The 20755-nt window shown below is 40.2% G+C and overlaps 1 long non-coding RNA gene and 2 gene segments (V, D, J or C); 2 read left to right on the forward strand and 1 right to left on the reverse strand.

Annotated features, from left to right (window-relative positions):
• Positions 1–20755, forward strand: part of LOC106840669 (T-cell receptor alpha chain constant-like) — a 1015328-nt gene that overhangs the window by 613325 nt on the left and 381248 nt on the right.
• LOC106840671 (T cell receptor delta constant-like) overlaps positions 1–20755 on the forward strand; it is an 802079-nt gene that overhangs the window by 484451 nt on the left and 296873 nt on the right.
• Positions 11517–20755, reverse strand: part of LOC139044533 (uncharacterized) — a 101492-nt gene continuing 92253 nt past the window's right edge. The window contains exons 2-3 of the long non-coding RNA XR_011501503.1: positions 12206–12227; positions 11517–11651 (exon numbers count right to left, since the gene is read on the reverse strand). This is a non-coding gene — a long non-coding RNA (uncharacterized lncRNA). The remainder of the gene's footprint in view (positions 11652–12205; positions 12228–20755) is intronic.

Raw genomic sequence — 20755 nt, forward strand, 5'->3', positions numbered from 1 at the left:
CTTTTCCACAGGTTCCAGCAATACCCAGAGCGTCAATCAACCTATAAATGTCGTATATACCCAAGAGGGAGAATCTGTGACCTTCGACTGCAAAATCACTGTCAGTTTTAGCGTCTATGTGGTGTACTGGTATCGACAGCTTTCCAGTGGAGAAATGACTCACCTCATTCATCTACGTTCTGATAACAAGAACACTGCAGAAGGACGATATTCTATGGTGTTTCAGAAATCAGACGTAAAGTTCACCATCTCAAACATGATGCATAGAGACTCAGGCGTCTATTTCTGTGCTGTCGCAGAATGCTGCCACAGTGAGGGTAGTGATGGGAAGAGCTTTCCAAAAACCCTCAGGGCTGAGCACAAGCCAGGCAGCTGCTCCAGGAGTGTCAAACAACCCACAGGACAGGAAGAAGGAAGACAGAAGGCATGGTGGATATAGAGAGGAAGCTAATGAATGTTCTAGCAACAATCTTCCCACATTTGGCATCAAAGAAAGAATTGTGGTTATAAGACGTCAACTTCAAGAGCATTTCATCTCTGAATCTGGTGCCTCAGGACGATAGTAAAGCCGATCGAGATGTGCATCTCTTTTCTACCTGCCCAAGCACCATCCCCGCCTTTTGGTGACCACACCTTGATTGTCCCTGGATGACCAAGCCTCCTCTCCTCCTACCCTCATGTTTGGGTTAGGATGAGGCTGACTCCGCTGTTGGACCCCTAGCAAATTAGCAGAGTTCATCTCTCTGACCGCAATGATTGGTTCGAGAAAAGGTACATGGCCCAAGTTCATGTCCCAAAACTTAATATGGAACTACTGGGAATGCTGTTGTGGATGTAAGAGGCTAGGATATAAACCTAGAGCTGCCAGAGCCTTTTACCCACTGCAAGGGAACAGCACGACCCTGAAAAGAGAGAGTAAAACTGAGTTCCCTTAAAATTGTTTGAAACCCTGGCCCCCGCTGTGATTAGAGGAGATCTACCTGGAATTTTCAGTTGTACACCCCAGCTGCCTTAGCTTGGTTTCCTCCAGAAGCAGACAGGGATTCAGGTACAAGTGGTTTAGTTGGGAGGTGATCCCACGGATGCATGGCAGGGGCACAGGAGAGTGACAGGAAGGGAAGTCAGCCAAAAAGAGTGTGTTATCAAGCCAGCTGCCACTGTGGGCACCCGGAGCTTAATCCTGCCAGGGAATCTCTGGGAACCAGCGTGAACACTTGCCTCATTATCCCACCTGAGGGCCAGAGGAGCTAAGGCATTGATCTCCCAAGTCCTGTGTGTCATTGGTCAAGGACAGCCCCTGGCAGTGTTAATTCCCCAGCACTTAGTGGACAGTAGCAGTAAGAGAAGGCCCTTAGGCAAAGAAGCTTAAGTGCTGGCAGGAGGAAGTCTGCAGGGTGCACTGAAGAGAAGTGATGCCCAAGGGGATCTAGGTGGGACACCAACAAGGCAACACAATCAATTTCTTTTTTTCTTAAGCTATTTTGAGTTGAGTTTTTTATCACTTGCAATCAAAAGAGACCTAAGTAAAAACACTAATAAAAGTAACATTGGGTAAAATGAACTAACCAAGCAAAATAATTTAAAATTACTTTTTTTATTTCTGGCTTGCTGCTGTTCAGAAAGGACACAACTCCTCAAACTGTTCAGATTAGAGAAGTTGTTCAGCTCTTTCCTCCCACATCAGCCAGTGTGATAAGGAGGAAGGACAAGTTTAACACTTGTACCTTCGTTACTAGACTGAGCAGTTAGCTGTTCTCTCCCCTTTCAGAATCTTCCTGCTCAAGTTCACCCTGCTTAGTGCTGCCAGATTACTGGCCCTAATGTGTCCCTCCAAAGAATCTTGCCTTCTCAAAACTCTGGGTTCCCTGTGAGACTATGCTTTTCCCAATTCCAAAATTCTGCTCCTGCTGTTTGCTTCTCTTGCAATATGTTTCCTCCCCATTTCTACCTTTGGAAGCTCATTGTCTTTCAAAACCTATTTCACATCTTTCTCTCCCTTAATGCTTTTGAGGGTACCTCAGGAGCAATGAGCATGCCTAAATCCCATATACTTAGTTTCTAATTCCATTTTCCAATAAAAGGAACCAGAGTTCCTTGGAGAAATGGCTGATTCTCGAGCTGGGGCAATGAATATGCAAGATAAGCCTGGAGCACCCTATAGGGCTCAAAAAAAAAAAAAAATAGGGCTATGTCAAAGGGACATAGGAGCCAAATCAAAATCTCCCTGTGACCAAAGCTGGAACAATTTGAGCAGTAAAATAAAGTAGTAGTATTGAGTAATAATCCAAAGTATAAAGTAAATATCCATGAGTCACTGATATAAATAAATAATTGAATAAGTACATGGAGGAGAATAGACAAACCTCCCATGCTGAAGAATTCTAAACAATTTATGTAGACACTCCACATTCAAGGGAGTGGAGCACAACTCCCCACTCCTTAAGTGTGGGCTGTGCATAGTGACTTCCTTCCAAAGAGGACAGCGTGAAAAGGGTGAAAAAAGAGTAACCTGACAATGGAGAAATCTGACAAACACTACCTCAGCCAGAGGACCACAGTCAGCACCGAAAGAGATAAGTCATGTTGATAGCACGTCCCCTTGATATGATGTGATGAGAAGTGGCACTTTGCCTCCGTGGTCTTCCTCCCAAAACCCATAAGCCCAGTCTAATCATGAGGAAATCATCAGAGAAATCCCAATTGAGGGACATTCTGCGAAATATCTGACTAGTACTCTTTAAAACTGTCAAGATCATCAAAAATGAGAAATGTCTGAGATATAGTCACAGCCATGAGATGCCTAAGGAGACATGATGACTAAGTGTAACGTGGTGGGACTCTGCAACAGAGAAAGGATGTTAGGTAAAATCTAAGTAAATTTAGTAAAATATGAATTTTCGTTAATTACAATGTATCAGTATTGGTTTATTAATTGTGGCAAGTGTACTCTTGTAAAATGTTAATAAGAAGGGAAACTCGATGTGGGGCATACGGAAACTGTGTACTATCTTCACAACTTTTCTATAAACCACAAATTATTCTAAAATAAAAAGGTTATTTTAAAAGCTTATAAAACTGAAATTGTCATATGACCTAATTTTTGTGGAGGGAGACCTATAATTTTTATGTATAGCTATATCATTATATATACAGGCACATGTCGTTTAATGATGGGGACACATTCTAAGAAATGCAGTTAGGAGATTTCTTCGTTGTGTGAACATCATAGCGTGTGTGTACATAAACCTAGATGGTATAGCCTACTACACACCTAGGTTATATGGTGCTAATCTTAGGGGACAACTGTCATCTACATGGTCTGTCATTGAGGGAAACATTGTTATCAGTGAGTGACTATACATCAAAAAGAGTCTTCAGTTGTGTTGGTCAGTACATAGCCACTACATACATGTGGCTACTGAACACTTAGATTGTAGCTAGTCCAAATTGAGACGTGCTGTAAGTGTAAAATACACACCAGGTTTCAAAGACATAGTATGAAGAAAAGAATGTAAACAATCTCACTAATATTTTTATATTGACTGTATCTTGAAATGAATTTTGAAGTTTATTGAGTTAAATAAAATATATTATTAAAATTCATTTTATGTATGTCCTTATACTTTCTTTCGCTGTGGCTACTAAAAGATTTAAAATTATTTAAGTAGCTCACATTGTATTTTGATTGATAGTGGTCTAAAAAGATAGACATGAAATGTTAACAATAGTTATTCCTGGTAGTGGAATTCAGGGTAATTTTTTTAGCTTTCCTTTTTTCTAATCTTTCCTCAATAAATTTGTATTCCTTGTGTAATAAAAAAGTAATAAAAATAAAAAGATACAAGAACTACTACTGTGAAATGTCACACGAAATGGTGAAAGGGCCAAGCAGAAATGTCAAGCCATGGAGTCTTTTCATTGACTAATTATTCATTCATTTGAATATATATAATAAGTATCCCATGTGCAAAGCACTGGGACAGTTTCTAGGAGTACAAGCACAAAAAAGATGAACTGAAATGATTTCCTTCAAAGAGCTCACAGTCTATTTGGGAAGTTAGACTCATAAATAAAAATGACAACACAATGTGGCCAGTGATACTATGACGATTCCTATCATTCAACTCTCTTCTCCTTTCTGCTTTAAATGCTGCTGATTTTCTGGCTCTAACCTTAGTCTACTTCTCTTCTCACAGCATGATTGCAACTGATGCCTATATGCTAATGACTATTCTGCCTCTAACCTTGATTTTGCTCCAGATATATAAGTATCCAACTGCCTTTTGGTCAGATGACCCGTGGGCAACCTAAACTGTACAAGCCTAAAACCCATCATTACTTCACCTCCCCTACTCCAAGCACGTCTACCTCTGTATTTCTTGTCTTAGTTAACAGCAACACCTTGCCTCATGGCTCTGTGTAAAAGGGAGATTTAAGTATTTTACTTCACTTCTCAATATTCTTCAGACTTGGCGTGACACAAGCCCACATATGAAAGTCGTTAAGCTACCAATCCAACCTCCTCTCCTGACACATTTCTCATCAGCATTTACTTTCTACAAATACCAAACTACTAAACTCAGGAAATGTCATGAGTTATCACCCCTCTTGCCTTTCTCCTTCCCTTTGCCCTTCCCTTTACTTGGACTTTCCAACCTCATCACCACCTCCTCCTCATGGTTCCCTGATATCTCCTCTCTGCAGTCTTCCTTGATCTTTCAGGCAAATTTAAGGTCTCTCTCCTCTGGCTCCCCTTGAACTTTGCACACACCTCCAGAATAGCAACCGTCTCTTTGTCTGACAATGCCTGCCTCCTCTAGGATACTCTTCCTCGAGGGCAAGGATTAGGTTTTATTCACCTTCATATCCCAGCGCTACAGAGAACATGACAAACAGAAGACTCCTGTTTACTGACTATTTCCTATCTTTCTCCACCTTTCTCACTCTGTTGTGGTTATGCTTGCCTCCTAGGAACAGTCCAGGTGTTCCTTGAATGCCCCAAGCAGGCTTCCACGCCTGGGTCTTTGTACTTGAATATTCAGATGGCTCCCTTCATAACATCCTTCAGGTCACTGCTCAAATGCCACCTCATCGAGAGGCCTTTCCTTCAATCCTATATAAGTTAGTACTTACCCAACCCACCTCTCTTTCTCCTTGCCGTGTTTCATTTTTTTCATGGCAATCATCATTAGCAGACATTACCTTATATATTTGTTAGTGTGTTTCTTGTCCGTCTAGCCACCAGAATATAAGCATCAAGTACCCTAGGACTTTGTCTGAATTATTCAAAAAATGAAATAAAGATCTGACACATGTACAAATAAATGATATTATTTATCACCTAGACATGACACTGTCTCTCTGACTTTTTCCCCTTCATCTGCTTTTATTCTCATCAAGCTATAAATCTGGGATAAAAAAATAATTGACACAAAATTCCAAGAATTGCCAGGTATAATAAGGGTGAGTAAGCAACAATATTATAGCTTAAAAAGGAGCAACAATTCAGCTAACTCTATATTAAATTTGTTTCAGCTATCCATTTTATCTTCTAATTCATTTATTCAACAAATATTTATATCACATTTATCATGAGTTCTTTTCGAAAAGTGAAAAGCTTTCTCTTATTGCATCGCTGTCTATAATTTACAGGTTTATACTTTCTGATACTTATTTCAATGTGTCCTCATAAACAATTCTTAGAGATAAGCAAGTCTTGTGAGGAATGAGTTGGTTGCCAGATTAAAGATCATTGAGTTGTGAACATTTTGAGCTAGGAAACTATCCCATGATTTTATTGTTGATACAACTATGTACAGAAGCCCATTATCGATGTATCTATTTTACCTCAGAGAGTTATAATACACACATTGTGCATCAGTACTAGTACATTAATTCTTGTTTGGGGATCCCCAGCCTGCTCTTAGCTTCAGTGTAAAACATGAATATATCACAGTAGAATGTACAAACTTTGAGGATAGGTGTACCGTTCTCTCTTTTTATTCTACTTATATTAAAGCCCTGCGCATACCATGAGTTCTCCATAAATATTTATTAGTAAGGAGAATAGTTATTAATGTAAGAATCTCTCTATTCAGAAAGTATTCAAGGCAACTGAGACAACTAGTCTCCAAAGATGGCCCCCCAATGACCCATGCCTCTCAGTATTCGAACTCCTGTGGTCCCCTCTCCTTGAATCTACACTGGCTCTGTGGTTGATTGTAACCAGTAGAATGTGGCAGAAGTGAGGGTATGTGACTTCTGATGCTCTGTCAGCAGCAGCTTTGCAGTTTCTCTGTTGGTCTCTTGGAATACTCACTCCGGGGGAAGGCAGGTGCCCTGTAAACTGTTGTATTCCTCTACCACCAGGCTGTGAGGGAGCCCAGGCAAGCCAAATAAAGAGGGAGACGCCTAGTCAGCCTTCAGCTGTTCCAGCCACCCCATCCCAAGTTCCATCGTGTGAGTGATGAAGCCTTAGAGGATGTCATGTCCAACTGAGTGTTCAGATGGCTTCAGTCCTGCTAACATCTGATGTAAACACATTAGAGACTCTAAACAAGAACCACTTGGCTGAGCTCACTCAACCCAAGAACTTTCAGAAATGATAATAAAGTGTTATTTTAAGGAACACAAGTTTGGGCTGGCTTTTTGGACAGCAACTGTAACTTGTAGTTTTATGGGAAACTTGTTGTGTTTCCTGGGAAGAAAGGATCTGTTCTGGGGACCAGGACCTCCAATCCTGGAAAGTCCAAAGCTGTGGGACCAGGAAGCACAGAATCCCTTATTGGTCATTGGGAGTGAAAGCAATTGAGGCCACTCCTCCTTCCATTTCTTGTTTCCCAGACCCATGTAGTCTTCCTATTGGGGGCACAGGGCTATAGAGAACTCTGATTTAATACATATACTGCATCTAGAAAGATAGCACCCCATCTTTGTAAAGTATTGCCCTTGGTTATCATTTCAGCTTTATTAGGCCATTCCAACACTCTATGAAGTTGGCTGCTTCCAGAAAGTGTGGTATCTGATCCAAAAATAGTCATAGACCCACTCCTGCACCTCCTTTGCTAAAAAGTGAGTCCCCTGGTTGGGTGCTATGCTGTGTGGGATTCTATGTTTGTGGACCAGGCTTTCCATAAGGACATGGGCAGTAATGTTGGCTGAGACTTTGCAGGCAGAAAAGGCAAACCTATACCTGGAATGGATATCTTACACTATAGCAATGAACTACTGATCCTTCCAGGATGGAAGGAAACCTATGTAGTTGATTTGCCTTCAAGTGGATAGTAAGGTACTGGGGAGATAGTGCCATATCAAGCTTCAGCATTGATCTCTGTTGCTGTGAGGTTGGAAATTCAGAGGCGGCAGTGGTTATATCAGCCTTGGTAAGTGAGAGACCATTCTCTTGGTCTCATAGACTCCATAGCCATTCATGGCATAGACATGTGATTCATACGCTCATCATTCCAGTTCCAGTGGGCTGATGAGGAAATCCAGCCAGTAGCAGTTGGTGGAGTCTTTTTGCCTACTTGGTTATTCAGTGCGGAACTTATTTTACTACTTACTTATTTTGTACCACTTCCACAGTGGATGCTTTCTGGTGGGTGTTAGGATGTAATACAAAAATCTTCACATTCCCTGTCCACTCCCATCCGTCCATCCACGTGTGTGTATTCCACACATGCTTGACTTTAATCTTCCAACTCTTTTCCTTCCAGGTTCATGAGCAGCCAGTCACTGGTCACTGTCCAGGAACTGTCACTGTCTTACCTCAGGCCACTTTTCTTTCCACACAAAATTTGGATTACCAGTGCACTGCTCATAGCTCCCAATTGGGAAGATTTTCTCTTCCCTGTCCCTTAAGGTCATCCCTGAATATTGTTAGAATGCACTTGCTGTACATTTTTGACTTGGACACACGTACCAAGCAAATCTATCTATAAATCAAGCTCAGGCTTTTTCTTCCTCCTTCAGCTAGTCATGTGCCCTGCCCAATGTGACCAAAGATAAAAGATGTGGGAGGGGCACTGGTGCAATTGTGGTGCATACCCTGGAGGTTCTGGGCTACCTGCTCACATAATTTACTGATGAACTTTGGTTCAAGCTGGGTTCAATTCCAGATGTATTATTTCCATTTTTCAATGGACTGGTGATAAGCCCATTCAATTTTATGACTTAGCAGGTCCAAAATCTTAGCTCATAATGGTTCAGAGCAAAAATCTACAAGGGCATCCATCCAGATATCTCCATCCCATGTTTCAGGGTTCCAGATTTTCCCAATCAGGGCCCTGTTACTATAGCATAACAGATCATCCTTGACTGGGCATTTAAACTCATCTGAAGCTCTGAGACTCTTATCAAATCCTGTCTTCTCAGCTGTGTCTGCCCTTCTTATACAGGAGATAAGGACCTCATAGTAAGCTATCAAAGAGGTCATCAGGCTCTCAGTTTATCATTGTCCTTTTCAGAGTTTTAACATAATTTAGCAATAACTGGTGAACTTATTCTCCTTGTAGACATTGTTCACCCCATATCTTTCAAATGCCTGAATAATGGCACCTGCAAGGGACTCTCTTCCACCAGGTTTTCCTCATCACCATAACCACTAGTGAAATCTTCAGCAGTTGGGTTTCTGCCCTGTGCTAGGGACTCTTGATGCCCCAAATATCACTAGGGATGAGTTTTTGCCTGTGGGGATCCCCTTTGTCTGTGGGGTGATATGTCATTTCCAAGTCCTACCTGTTTTCTCTAACAAATCTTGATGACAACTGTATTAGCTTGATTCCTCCAAAAATAAACATATGCTAAGACAGGATTAGACATGCAAGAGGCTTAGTGGAGGAAACATCTATGAAGAATAAAGGGATAAGATCTGGAGTGGACTGTGAGGACCTTCAGACTCTGATGAAGATCTGACTCCCGTAAAAAGAGAGGAGCAAGAAAAGAGCATTGGAAACAAAGAGTCTCAGTCTGCAGCATGGTTATAGGAAAGTTTCCACCAGGCTGATGTGGAGTACTTATGCCAAAGTGGCCCATTCCTGCAGGAATGGACTAGCATGAGCAACTCTAGCACTCAATCATTGGCAGCGAGTTGCTTGCACTTTGAGGTCCCAGTGCAAATGCAATGGTAGATCCAGAGGGATGATACATGAAGCTATCAACCAACTATGTCCCCATGTAGTTTCTCTTGAAGGAGACCTGAGTGGCACATTTCCATGGATGCCACAAGTGGCACATCAGGAGTGCAATCATAGTCTCTGCTCTTGGCAGGTTGAACACACAATAGTGGCTGTAGCCAGATAGGCCTTGATTAGTGGAAGTTCATGTTTTTGAGGCCACACATAACCCTTTGCCATGCCACTTAGTCTGTCAACCCATTGGGCAGTGACAAGTGTGTCCGGTAAAAGAGGTTGGCATCTGCAGAACAGATCATTCTGTCCACCTAACTATTAATGTCTTCCTCTGCTGATTTGCTTTTTGGTGAGAATTCACGTGTGACACAAATATTTTTATACTCTATAACCATTCTGAGACATCTATTCATATACTTCTTCCACAGATTTCTATGTCACCAGTCATCCAATTGTGTTCAATAAGAATAGGATTTCTTTTCATCACTGTCCTTCAAGCCCACCCATGAGTGGGACTGTAGTGTTACAGATATCTACCTTTGGGTGGTGCTATCATATTATACAGAACAGTCTATAAACCAGGCCTAACATTTTTCCCTTGGTCAACTGGTCATAAGAAACTCTTGATGAGGCTGCAGGTGCAAGCTGAAAAAGATGAGGCAGTCTAGCAGAATTAGGAGCCATGGTAATCTGAGCCACTTAGTAATGCCATTGACATGTGCCTTCAAGAAATACTCAAGCCTGATCTTATATACACCTCTCCCACTCCTATGCATACCCAAATTTATGGTTTTGTGAATCAACACCCACTTCATGATGGGCACTTCAGGTCACATAGTAACTTGTTGGCCCACAGTCAAATTCTCAGTCTCTGCTAAGTCTGAGTAAAAAGCCAAGAGCTGCTTCTCAAAAGGAGCATATCTGCAGAGTATGGTATGGCTTTGTTCCCAGATCCTAAATGTCTTCTCTGTAATTCATCAAAGAGGTCTACCTGCCAAAGGCTCAATAGACATGTTAAACACCATTGGATTGGCTGTGTCATATGACCAAAGTGGAAGGAAGCTTGCATAGCAGCCTGGACCTGTTGCAGAACTCTCACTTTTTCAGGTCCTCTTCAAAATTGGAAGCCTTTTATCTTACTCAGTAAACAGGCCTAACCTATCACAACACACCCACATAAGATATGTGTTGCCTCCAAAATCCAGTGAGGCATACCAGGCATTGTGATTCTTTCTTAACGGTAAGAGGGACCAGATAGAGCAAGTTGACTTTCACCGTGGAAGAGATATTTCACCTTGTCCCAGGCCACAAAAGCCCAAGAAAGTTCATTGAAGGAACAAATCTATAAATTTTGAGAGGATTTGTTTCCCACCCTCTGGCATATATGGTTCTTACTAAGAAGTCTAAAGTAGTTACTATTTCATGCTCCTCTCATCCATCAAAGTAATGGATCCATGTGACATCTTATGGAATGGAGAGGCAATCAATTCCCTGTGGAATAGAATAGGACAGGGGTGGAGAGTAGATATATCCCTGAGGTGAAACAATGAAGGCATATTGCTTGCTCTTCCAGATGGGGAAAAAAAATGCCTCAGGTAGTCTCTGCTAAAAGGTATATAGAGGGAAAAATGATTTTCCATCTCAATACCCAAATCAAATGTCAAGGAATTTGTTGATTTACTCCAGCAAAGAAACCACATCTGGAACTGCAGCTGCACTTGTACTTACCATCTGATTAAGTTTACAATGATCCTTTGTCATTCTTCAAGAGCCATCTATCTTCTGCTCAGGCCAAACAGACGAGTTCAATGGAGATGTGTTGGAAATCACCAGCCAAACATCTTTTAAGTCCTTTATGGAGGCACTAATCTCTACAATTTCTGCAGGTATGCAGTACTACTTTGGATTTGTTATTTTGGAGTATACAGGCAGTTCTAATGTCTCCTACTTGTCCTCAGTCCATAGATAAGATAAGCAATATAGTGATTCTGCCATTTACTGAGTGTGTCTCTTTCAATCAGGCATTCTAGAACTTGGGAAATAACCATGGAGTGAGTTCAGAGCCCAGCTGTGATGCACTGTGAGATGGACCTGAGCCAAAATACCATTAATCATTTAGCCTCAATAAACCCCTTACTCTGATGAGTAGACAAAAGTAGCATATTGGGTGTCCAAGACTTAGTATCAGGTCACAGCCAGTGTTCAGAAATCACCAAAAGTCTGGTTATTTCCCCTTCCTCAGTGCACTATTACCTTGGTAAATGGCTGCAGGTCTTTTGAGGGAAGGGAAGAAGGAAAAGATACAGTGTAAACCTTTGGCCATGTAAATATAGATTATAAAAATCTTGTAATTCTTTTCGCATGTATGATGCCTCATTATTTTGTACCTGTCTCCAGGGTCCCTGCCGAGACTTGAGTCCAGTTACAGATATCGAGGCAATGAAAGGTTTTGGGGCAGATCTTGAGGAGTCCCAGCGTTTCCCCACGGGATAGGTCATCACAGATTCTTCAAGCAAGCAAAGACTAAACTCCTCAGACAGAGAAAGGAAGTCATCTTCTTCAGGCAAAAGAGATTGAGGGGCTTCAAGGCCTCAGTTTCATCAGAATCTGCCCACATGTTGCCATCTCAGTTTTCAGGATCCTAACTCTATCCCAATCAATGTCCTAATTTTGACCATAAGAGACCTTGAATTAACTATATTGTAATCCAGCTACCCACAGAGTTAATCCTTGGGTTTGGTTTTCAGAAATATCAGGCCCTGCAGCTACAAGAAATAAGGATTTCTTTCAGGGTAGTCACACAAATTTGCCAGTTCCTTCCAAGACCTTAGGCTAAGAATATAGTGCCCTGAGTTCATTATTTTCTTTCTCCGGTTCCCCTGAGGCACTTAGAAGCAACCCACAGTCCTGATACTCCTTATTTCTACTAAATTGTTCAAGGGCAACAGCTACCTGGTAACCTAACACCTTTCCTTCTATAGGCACCTGATGTCAAGGACTACTAGTGTCCTTGGGACCCATACATTCTAAAATATAGAGAACTTTATTGTGAACTGATTTACGCAGATAGTACTCACCTTTCAGTGATTCAGGCAGGACCTGTCAAATGAGAGAAAGAGAAATGGAGTAAAGATTCCTAATGCAGCTCAGTTAAGATGCTTCCCTCCCGTCCTCGCACATCATGATTTCCCAGCTCGAGGTCCCAGCCTCCCACCTCTGTGCAATGGTTACACAGTACTCCCCAACACCTGCCTCCTGCACCCAAATTCTATGATGGGGGCTCCAGCCATGTACCCTGCTAGTGACTGCCACAGTGGTAGAGCCAGAGAAAGAGGAGGAAAATTCTTTGCAAAAGGAAACTCAGAGTTCCCAGCACCTCAGCAATGTGTCTCAACTTGAGTCAGACGTGTCTCCTTTAAAGGACAAATAATGTTCACAGACCCCAGTGTTAACTACATTACTTTTAACATAATGTTATAGAAACATGTAGAAACATAAAATGGTGTTTAAACTCTATGTGCTTACTGCTCCTATGCCTACTATAAAAAAAAAAAATACAAGTTAAACAGGTACAAAACTTCAAAAGCAATAGTTTTGGTTAAATTCCATGTGAGAATAATGATGACATATATTGTATTTATTTTAAGCACCATTTTTGTAATTAGTTTCGTAGGTTTTCCTTGAATACCTTCACCGATTTATGGGGGTTTGGTGTTGATTATGTATGGTGGGATTGGTTGTAGTATTGTGATAAATTTTGGTAGAGCTTTTCTAGGGTTAAAGGTATTCTTAATTTACTTGAGGGATATGTTGGTAGTTTTTGGTTATACAACAGCTGTAGCTACTGAGCAGTATCCTGGGGTGTGAGTGTCTAATATGACTGTTCTGGGAATATTTCTTTCAGGCCTACTGATGGATTCACTATAGGAATTAGACCTTACAAATGCAGGAGGAGCTGAAGAAGTGAAGGTCTGGAAGAGGGAGTCAGAGCATCAAAAAAAACAGTCATTAACCTGCTTGTCTGAAGCAGCAGCACAGAGGGATGAGTGGGGATTCTGGGTTTTTCAGTGAAGAGCCTATAGGAGTTGTTGCGTTGTGTAGCTATGGAACCTGGGTTATGATTGTGACTGGTTGGTCATTGTGATTGTGATTGTGACTGGTTGGTCATTGCTTATTTGTGTTCTGGTTATTGTAGAGATTACTTTTGTAGAGATTAAGCAACAATAGGCTTAGGGTTATGGTAATATGGAATGAGAAGAAGTATAGTTTGGTTAAAGCTTTTTTGGTTGGAGACTAATGTTGAGGTTTTTATTTGGGAGTAGGAGATGGATTTTGATAGGATGCTTTCTAGCCAGATTGAGTCTAGTAACAGTTACGCTGATTTTTGACTTGTTGATAAGTTTATGAATGGTGTGAGTTGGTGCATAATAGTTGGAAAATATCTGAGAAGGTTTGAGAATTTGAACAGGTGAGAAGGATGTTGGGGTTTTAGGTTATATGTTGTGAGGCTGAATTCTAGTGCCAGAGAGAAGCCTAAGATAGTTACGGTAAGGGCTGTTAGTTTTAGAGAATGAGACATGATTATCTCTGAAATGGTTGTTGGGTAGATGTTGTTAGAAATAAAGAACCTCGTAAAAATGCTCCCGATCAGAAGGCGTTTAACAGAGTTGACTAGGAAGGGGTTGTTTTCATTAATTATAATTAGGGTAGTAAAAGGAGGTTGTCCTAGATGTGCAAAGAAAATAATTTGAGTACTATGGACAGCTGTTAGGGATGTGGCAACGAGAGTGACTAGTAGGGCTCAGGCACTGGTATGCGACGTACTGGCAGTTTCAATGATTAGGTCTTTAGAGCAAAAATCTATAAGGAAAGGCAAGCTGGTTAGTGCAAGACTTCTGATGATAAGTGAAGTTTGGTAAAGGGTATTGCTTTGAACAGGCCGCCTATTTTTCAGATGCGTTGTTTGCTGTTTAGATTATGAATAATGGATCCAGAGCATATGAATTAACACGGCCTTGAAAAATGCATGGGTACAAATGGGAAGAAACGCCAGGTGTGGTTGCTTAAAGCTTATGGTTACGATTATCAGGCCTAGTCAGCTTGAAGTGGAGAAGGTAACAATTTTTTTAATATCATTTTGAGTAAGTGCACAGATTGCTGTAAATAGTATGGTGATAACTCCTAAGCACCGTGTGAGTGTTTGGATAGTCTTATTATTTTCTATTAATGAGTGAAAGTGGATTAGTAGGAATGTGCCTGCTATGACTATTGTGCTTGAGTGAAGTAGGGCTGAGACTGGTGCGGGACCTTCTATGGCTGAGGGGAGTGATGGGTGTAAGACAAACTGAGCAGATTTACCAGTTACAATTAAGAGGAGTCTGATTAGCAGAAGGTTGATGTGGTTGAGATTAAGCATGAAGATCTGTTGAAAACCTCATGAGTTTATATTGAATAAGAATCACGCTAGAGATATGATGAAGCCAACATCCCAAATACCATTATATAGAATTGCTTGAAGGACGACAGTATTTGCATCTCTTCAGCCATATCATCATCCCGTTAATAGGAATGATACAATACCTACTCCTTCTTATCCAATAAATAGTTGAAAGAGGTTGTTATCTGTGACTAGAATTATTATAGTGATAAGGAATATGAGTAGATATTTGAAGAATCGGGTAATATAGGGGTCTGAAGGTATATATCACGTTGAGAATTCTATAACAGATCATGTGATGAAGTGTGCTACTGGCATGAAGATTATTGAGGAGTAGTCTGATTTAAAGCTGATAGATAATTTTAGGGTTTGGATGGTCATTCACTGTCAGTTGGAAATCATTGTTTCTTGGACCAAATAAAGGAATATTATTGTAGGGATCAGGCTAGTAATGAAAGTGTATGAAATGATGTTTTTCATGTAGTATGGATATATGTAATTTTTGTGGCTGTTGAAGACAGTTGCTACGATTGGCAGTGTTAATATAAACAGACTGATATGAGGGAGGAGAATAGGTTTATTATTTTTATTTGGAGTTGCACCAATTTTTGCTGCCTAAGACCAACTAATAGCTCTCATCCTCTAAAAGTTTGAAAAAGTCATACTGTTAGGCTTGGGGGCATGGATTAGCAGTCTTGTGCACTTTTTCAGTAAATAAGAAATTTTGAGTTTCTATTATCAGATCTACAATCTAAAGTTTTTGTTAAACTATATCTACAGTATACAGGCCCGAAATGACTTCAGGGTTGAGTGATAGAAGTAGAAGGGGTAGTAGATGAAGGGTTGTGAGCATGTTTTCTCGTGTAAATGATGGTTTGACATCATTGATGTGGTAGGTGTACCGGCCTTGTTGTGCTGTGATTAATATGTAGAGGGAGTATAAAGCAGTAATAATAATATTAATTCCTATTAATATAATGGTGATGTTACATCATGGAAATGATCATATGACTACAAATAGTTCTCCACTGTGGTTGATTGTAGGGGGCAGGGCTAGGTTGATTAGGTTAGCTAGTAATCATCATGCTGCTATGAGTGGGAGCAGTATATGTAGGCTGCAAGCTAGAATTATAGTGGATTCTTTCATAGTTTGAGTTTGCCAGAGAGAATAGTATTGATGATGTGTGCAACTCTCAAAGCTGTGGCTCCTATGTAACTCAGTGGTGTTTGAATAAGGATAGCTATGATTACTAGGGCTATGTGGCTGACAGAGGAGTATGCGATGACTGATTCTAGGTCTGTTTGTTGTAAGTAAATAAAGCTTGTTATAATTATTCCTCATAGGGATAGCTTGAGGAAGGAGTAAGCTATATAACTTGTCAGAGGGTTGTATACTGTTGTGATACATAATAGTTTGTAGCCATCTAGTTTTGCTAGGATGGCTGCAAGTACTATAGAGCTGGCAATGGGAGCTTCTACATGCACTTTTGGTAGTCTAAGGTGAAGACCACATAGGGGTATTTTTGCTATAAATGCTATCATGCATGCCAATCATAAGAAAACATTGGATTGAGAGTTGGGTAGTATTTGGGTTCAGTATTGGATTAATAGTAAATTTCATGAACCTATGAGGTTTTGGATAAAGATCAGTGCGACTAGAAGTGGTAGTGATCCTACTAGTGTAGAATAAGAAATAGTTGCCCACATTTAATCATTCTGTTTGGTTACTCCAACAGGTGATAATAATTAGTGTTGGAACCAATGTTGCTTTGAATAGAATATAGAAGGATATTAGTTCTGTGGCAGTGAAAGTTACGATTAGGAACATTTGGAGTATAATTAGTATTGTGATAGATAATTTTTTCTGGGCTGGGGTTCTTTAGATAGATGATGTTGGCTGGCCACGGGTATCAGTCAGGGTAGTCATGTTGTTAGTGCTAGTAGGGGTGCTGATAGGAAGTCAGAGAAAAATATCAGTGAGAAGTTAAGGCTATTTTTGTTGAGTTGATTTAGAAAGGATAGGCTGATAAGGCTAATTAGTAGGCCGTAGGCTGTGGTATTAATTAAGATTATCTTCTTTTTTGATAGTCATGTAAGTGGTATCAGTATCACGGTTGTAATAATAATTTTTAGCATTGAAGGAAGTTGAGGTTTGGTACATAATCTACTCTGTAGGTGTTGTAGACCAAACTAGTAGGGATAATCCTAACACTGCTTTGTAGGCTGTGAATGCTAATAAGATAATGGGCTTTATGCTAGCTAGTGTGAAGTGGGTATTTAGGATTAGTACAGTTGCTATAATAAATAATGATAACATTATTCCTTCTACACATAATAGTGAGGATATCAGGTGGGACTGATATATCAGTAAGCCTATAAAAGACACAGTGAATGCCAGGAAAATATTAATATAGACCAGTGACATTTGATAATTATGAAGTAAATCATAGTTTAATGATTTGAAGTCATTTGTTTTGGTCTAAACTAATTATTATGTTCAGTTCATTCTAATCCTTTTTGGGTCCATTTGTAGGCTAAGTTAATGGCTAATAGTGAGATTAGGACTAGTGCTATTGCAAGTATGGTCTTTAGGTTAGTTGTTTGGGATGCTCATGGTAGGGGTAAAAGGAGTGCAATTTCTACATAGAAGAGCAGGACAATGATGGCTACTAGAAAGAACTTCATAGAGAAAGGCAGGCATGCTGATCCTATAAGGTCAAATTCACAATCATAGGGGCTGGATTTTTCTGGGTAAATATTCAATTGGGGCAGTCAGAATGTGATAAATATGAGTAGTAAGGCTAGAAGTGTATTAGTAGATAGTGTTAATATTAGGTTAATTATTCTTTTTCAGGTTGCACTGAAACTGAGTGATTGGAAGTCAATTGTACTATTTATTGCAAAAAGAATAGGATCCTCATCAATAGATGGATACGTATAGGAATAGCCATACTACATCAACAAAATGTCAGTATCAAGCAGCCGCTTTAAATCTGAAGCAGTGATTGGATGTAAAGTGAAATTTTAGTTGGTGTAGGAAACAGATGACAAGGAAGGTAGAGCCAATAATCATAGGTAGTCCATGGAAACCTGTGGCTATGAATAATATTGATCCATAAACACTGTCTGAAATCGTAAATGATGTTTCATAATATTATGAAGCTTGAAGTAGGGTAAAGTAGACACCTAGTGAAATTGTTATGAATAGGGCTTGGAGTATACGTTTGCTGCTCCCTTCTGTTAGGCTGTGATGTGCCCAAATAATGGAGACTCCAGATGCTAAAAGTACTGAGGTGTCGAGAAGAGGCACTTCTAAAGGGTTTAGGGGGTGAATGCCTGTGGGTGGTCAGTGACCACTTAGCTCGGGCTAGGCTTGAGTGGTAGAAGGTTCAGAAGAAACCAGAAAAGAAGAAAACTTCTGAAATGATGAAGAGGATTATGTCATATCGGAGTCCTTTTTGGACAATTGGTGTATGGTGGCATGTGCTTTCTCAGACAATGTCTCGTCATCATTGGTATATAGTTAAGATGCTAGTTTGTAGTCCTAGGGATAATAGTAATGTTGAATTAAAGTGGAATCATATTACTAACCCTGACATTATAAGGAGGGCTGACAGGGCTCCTGTAAGTGGTGGTAAGGGACTGGGATTAACTATGTGATAGGCATGGGTTCGGTGGGTCATTAGGTATTATCATGTAAGTAAAGGCTTACTAAGAGAGCAAATATATAGGCCTGGATTAAGGCCATTCCAAATTCAAGAATAGTGAGTAGAATAAGAATAATAAACGTGATGAGAGCTGTTGTAGGGCTAATATTTATTAGGGCTATTGTTGCTCCTCTGATTAGGTGAATTAGGAGGTGTCCAGCGGTAATGTTGGCTGTCAGCCATACGGCTAGGGCTATTGTTTCAATACATAGACTAACGGTTTTGATAATGATCAGTATAGGGATGAGGAAAATGGGTGTTCCTTGGGCTAGGAAGTGGGCTAAAGATGCTTTTGTTTTGTGGCAAAAGCCTATGAATACTGTCCCTGCTCACAGGAGGGTGGCTATACCCAGATTTATTGATAGTTGCGTGGTGGGTGCAAATGAGTGAGCTAACAGGCCTAGGGAGTTAGTTGAGCCAACGAACAGGATGAGCGATACAAGTATTAGGGTTCAAGTTTGTCCTTTATGATTGCAGGTAGATATTATTTATTTTGATGTGAGTTGGATCAGTTATTGCTGGATAGAGATTAGAAGGTTGTTAATTAGTTGTTTAGATGAAGGAAACATGATACTTGGAAACATGAGAATTAGGATAACAATAGGTAAAATGATTATTGTTGGGGTAGCAAAGAGGTGAACAGATTTTCATTCATTTTGATTCTCAAGGGATGGTAATCTTTGATGATTTAGTCGTTTTTATTTCTGGGTTTGAGGGGTAAGCGTGTTTTGAAATTTTTAGTTGAAATACAATAACTAGTGTTACAATTATTAATATAATGGTAGTAAATCATGTTGATGTATCCAGTTGTGGCATATCGTTAAGGAGAGATTCAAACTCTCGATCTTCACCTTAAAAGGTTAATGCTGTATAGCTTCTTAATGATTTTATAGTATTGATGCAGATCATTTATCAAAATACTTCAATGGGACTAATTCAAGAACAATGGGTATAAAGCTACGGTTTGATCAGCAAATTTCTGAGCACTGTCCATAATATAGTCCTGGTCGTGAAGACGCAAGGTTGTTTGGTTTAGGCATGCTGGGATAGCATCTGTTTTTAGGCCTAAGAAGGGGATGCTCATGAGTGCAGGATGTCTTCAGATGAAATTAATATTTGGATTATTTCTATAGGCTGGACTACCAGATTATCAGCTTCTAGAAGTCGTAGTTTTCCTGGTTTTAGGTCTGATGTGAGGATCATGTAGGAATCAAAGCTTAGGTCTTTGTAATCTGTATACTCATAACTTCAGTAGCATTGATGGCCTATTGTGTTCATGGTTAGAGAAGGGTTATTAATTTCGTCTGTCATGTAAAGGATTTGTAGTGATGGTAGGGCGATCAGAGTCAGAATAACAGCTGGTAGGATAGTTCAAATAGTTCTCTACTTCCTGGGCATCTATAGTACTTGTTTGGGTTAGTTTACTTGTTAATATCGATGAAATAATATATGGTACTAAAGAACTGATTAAGAATACAATTATTAGTATGTGGTCATGGAAGCAAAGGAATTCTATAATAGGGGATGTTGCATCTTGAAATCCTAGTTGGAATGGGTAAGCCATGGAAATATATAGAAGTTTAACCTATAACTTAACTTTAACAAAGTTATGTAATGTTTACTAATATCTCACTTATGGAGAAAGACGTATTGGCTTGAAACCAGTAAGAGGGGATTCGATTCCTTCTTTTTTTTTTTTGAGGAAGATTAGCCCTGAGAAACATCTGCCAATCCTCCTCTTTTTGCTGAGGAAGACTGGCCGTGAGCTAACATCCATGCCCATCTTCCTCTATTTTATATGTGGGATGCCTACCACAGCATGGCTTGACAAGCAGTACCATGTCCACATCCGGGATTCGAACTGGCAAACCCTGGGCCACCGAAGCGGGAACATGCACACTTAACTGCTGTGCCACCGGGCCGGCCCCCCTTCCTTTCTTATTTTGAGTTCACGTAGGTAGGTTCTTTGAACGTGTGATATGGTGGAGGGCATCCGTGAATCATTCGAGATTGGTAGTAGTTAGTTCTACTATTGATACTTTTCGTTTGGATGCAAATGCTTCTCAGATTATAAAAATTCTTAGCATTACTGCTGTAAGTGAGATGAAAGATGTTATAGATGAGACGGTATTTAATGTTGTACATGCATCTGGGTAGTCGGAATAACATCGTGGTATTCCTGAAAGGCCAAAGGAATTGCTGAGGGAAGAAGGTTATATTAACACAGACAGGTATAATTGTCAAGTGGATTTTTGCTCAGCGTATATCCTGAGAACAGAGGGAATCAGTGGATGACTCCTTCTATAATAGCAAAAACCGGTCCTATAGATAAGACGTAGTGAAAGTGGGCTACTACATAGTAAGTATGAAGTACACTATCTAAGGACGAATTTGCTAAGACAATCCTCCTCCTACCATGAACAAGAAGATAAAACCTAGAGCTCGTAGTATGGCTGGTGATCATTTGTTATTCCCTCCATAGA

Source organism: Equus asinus, chromosome 2 (genome assembly GCF_041296235.1).
Source record: "Equus asinus isolate D_3611 breed Donkey chromosome 2, EquAss-T2T_v2, whole genome shotgun sequence".
Lineage (NCBI taxonomy): Eukaryota > Metazoa > Chordata > Mammalia > Perissodactyla > Equidae > Equus > Equus asinus.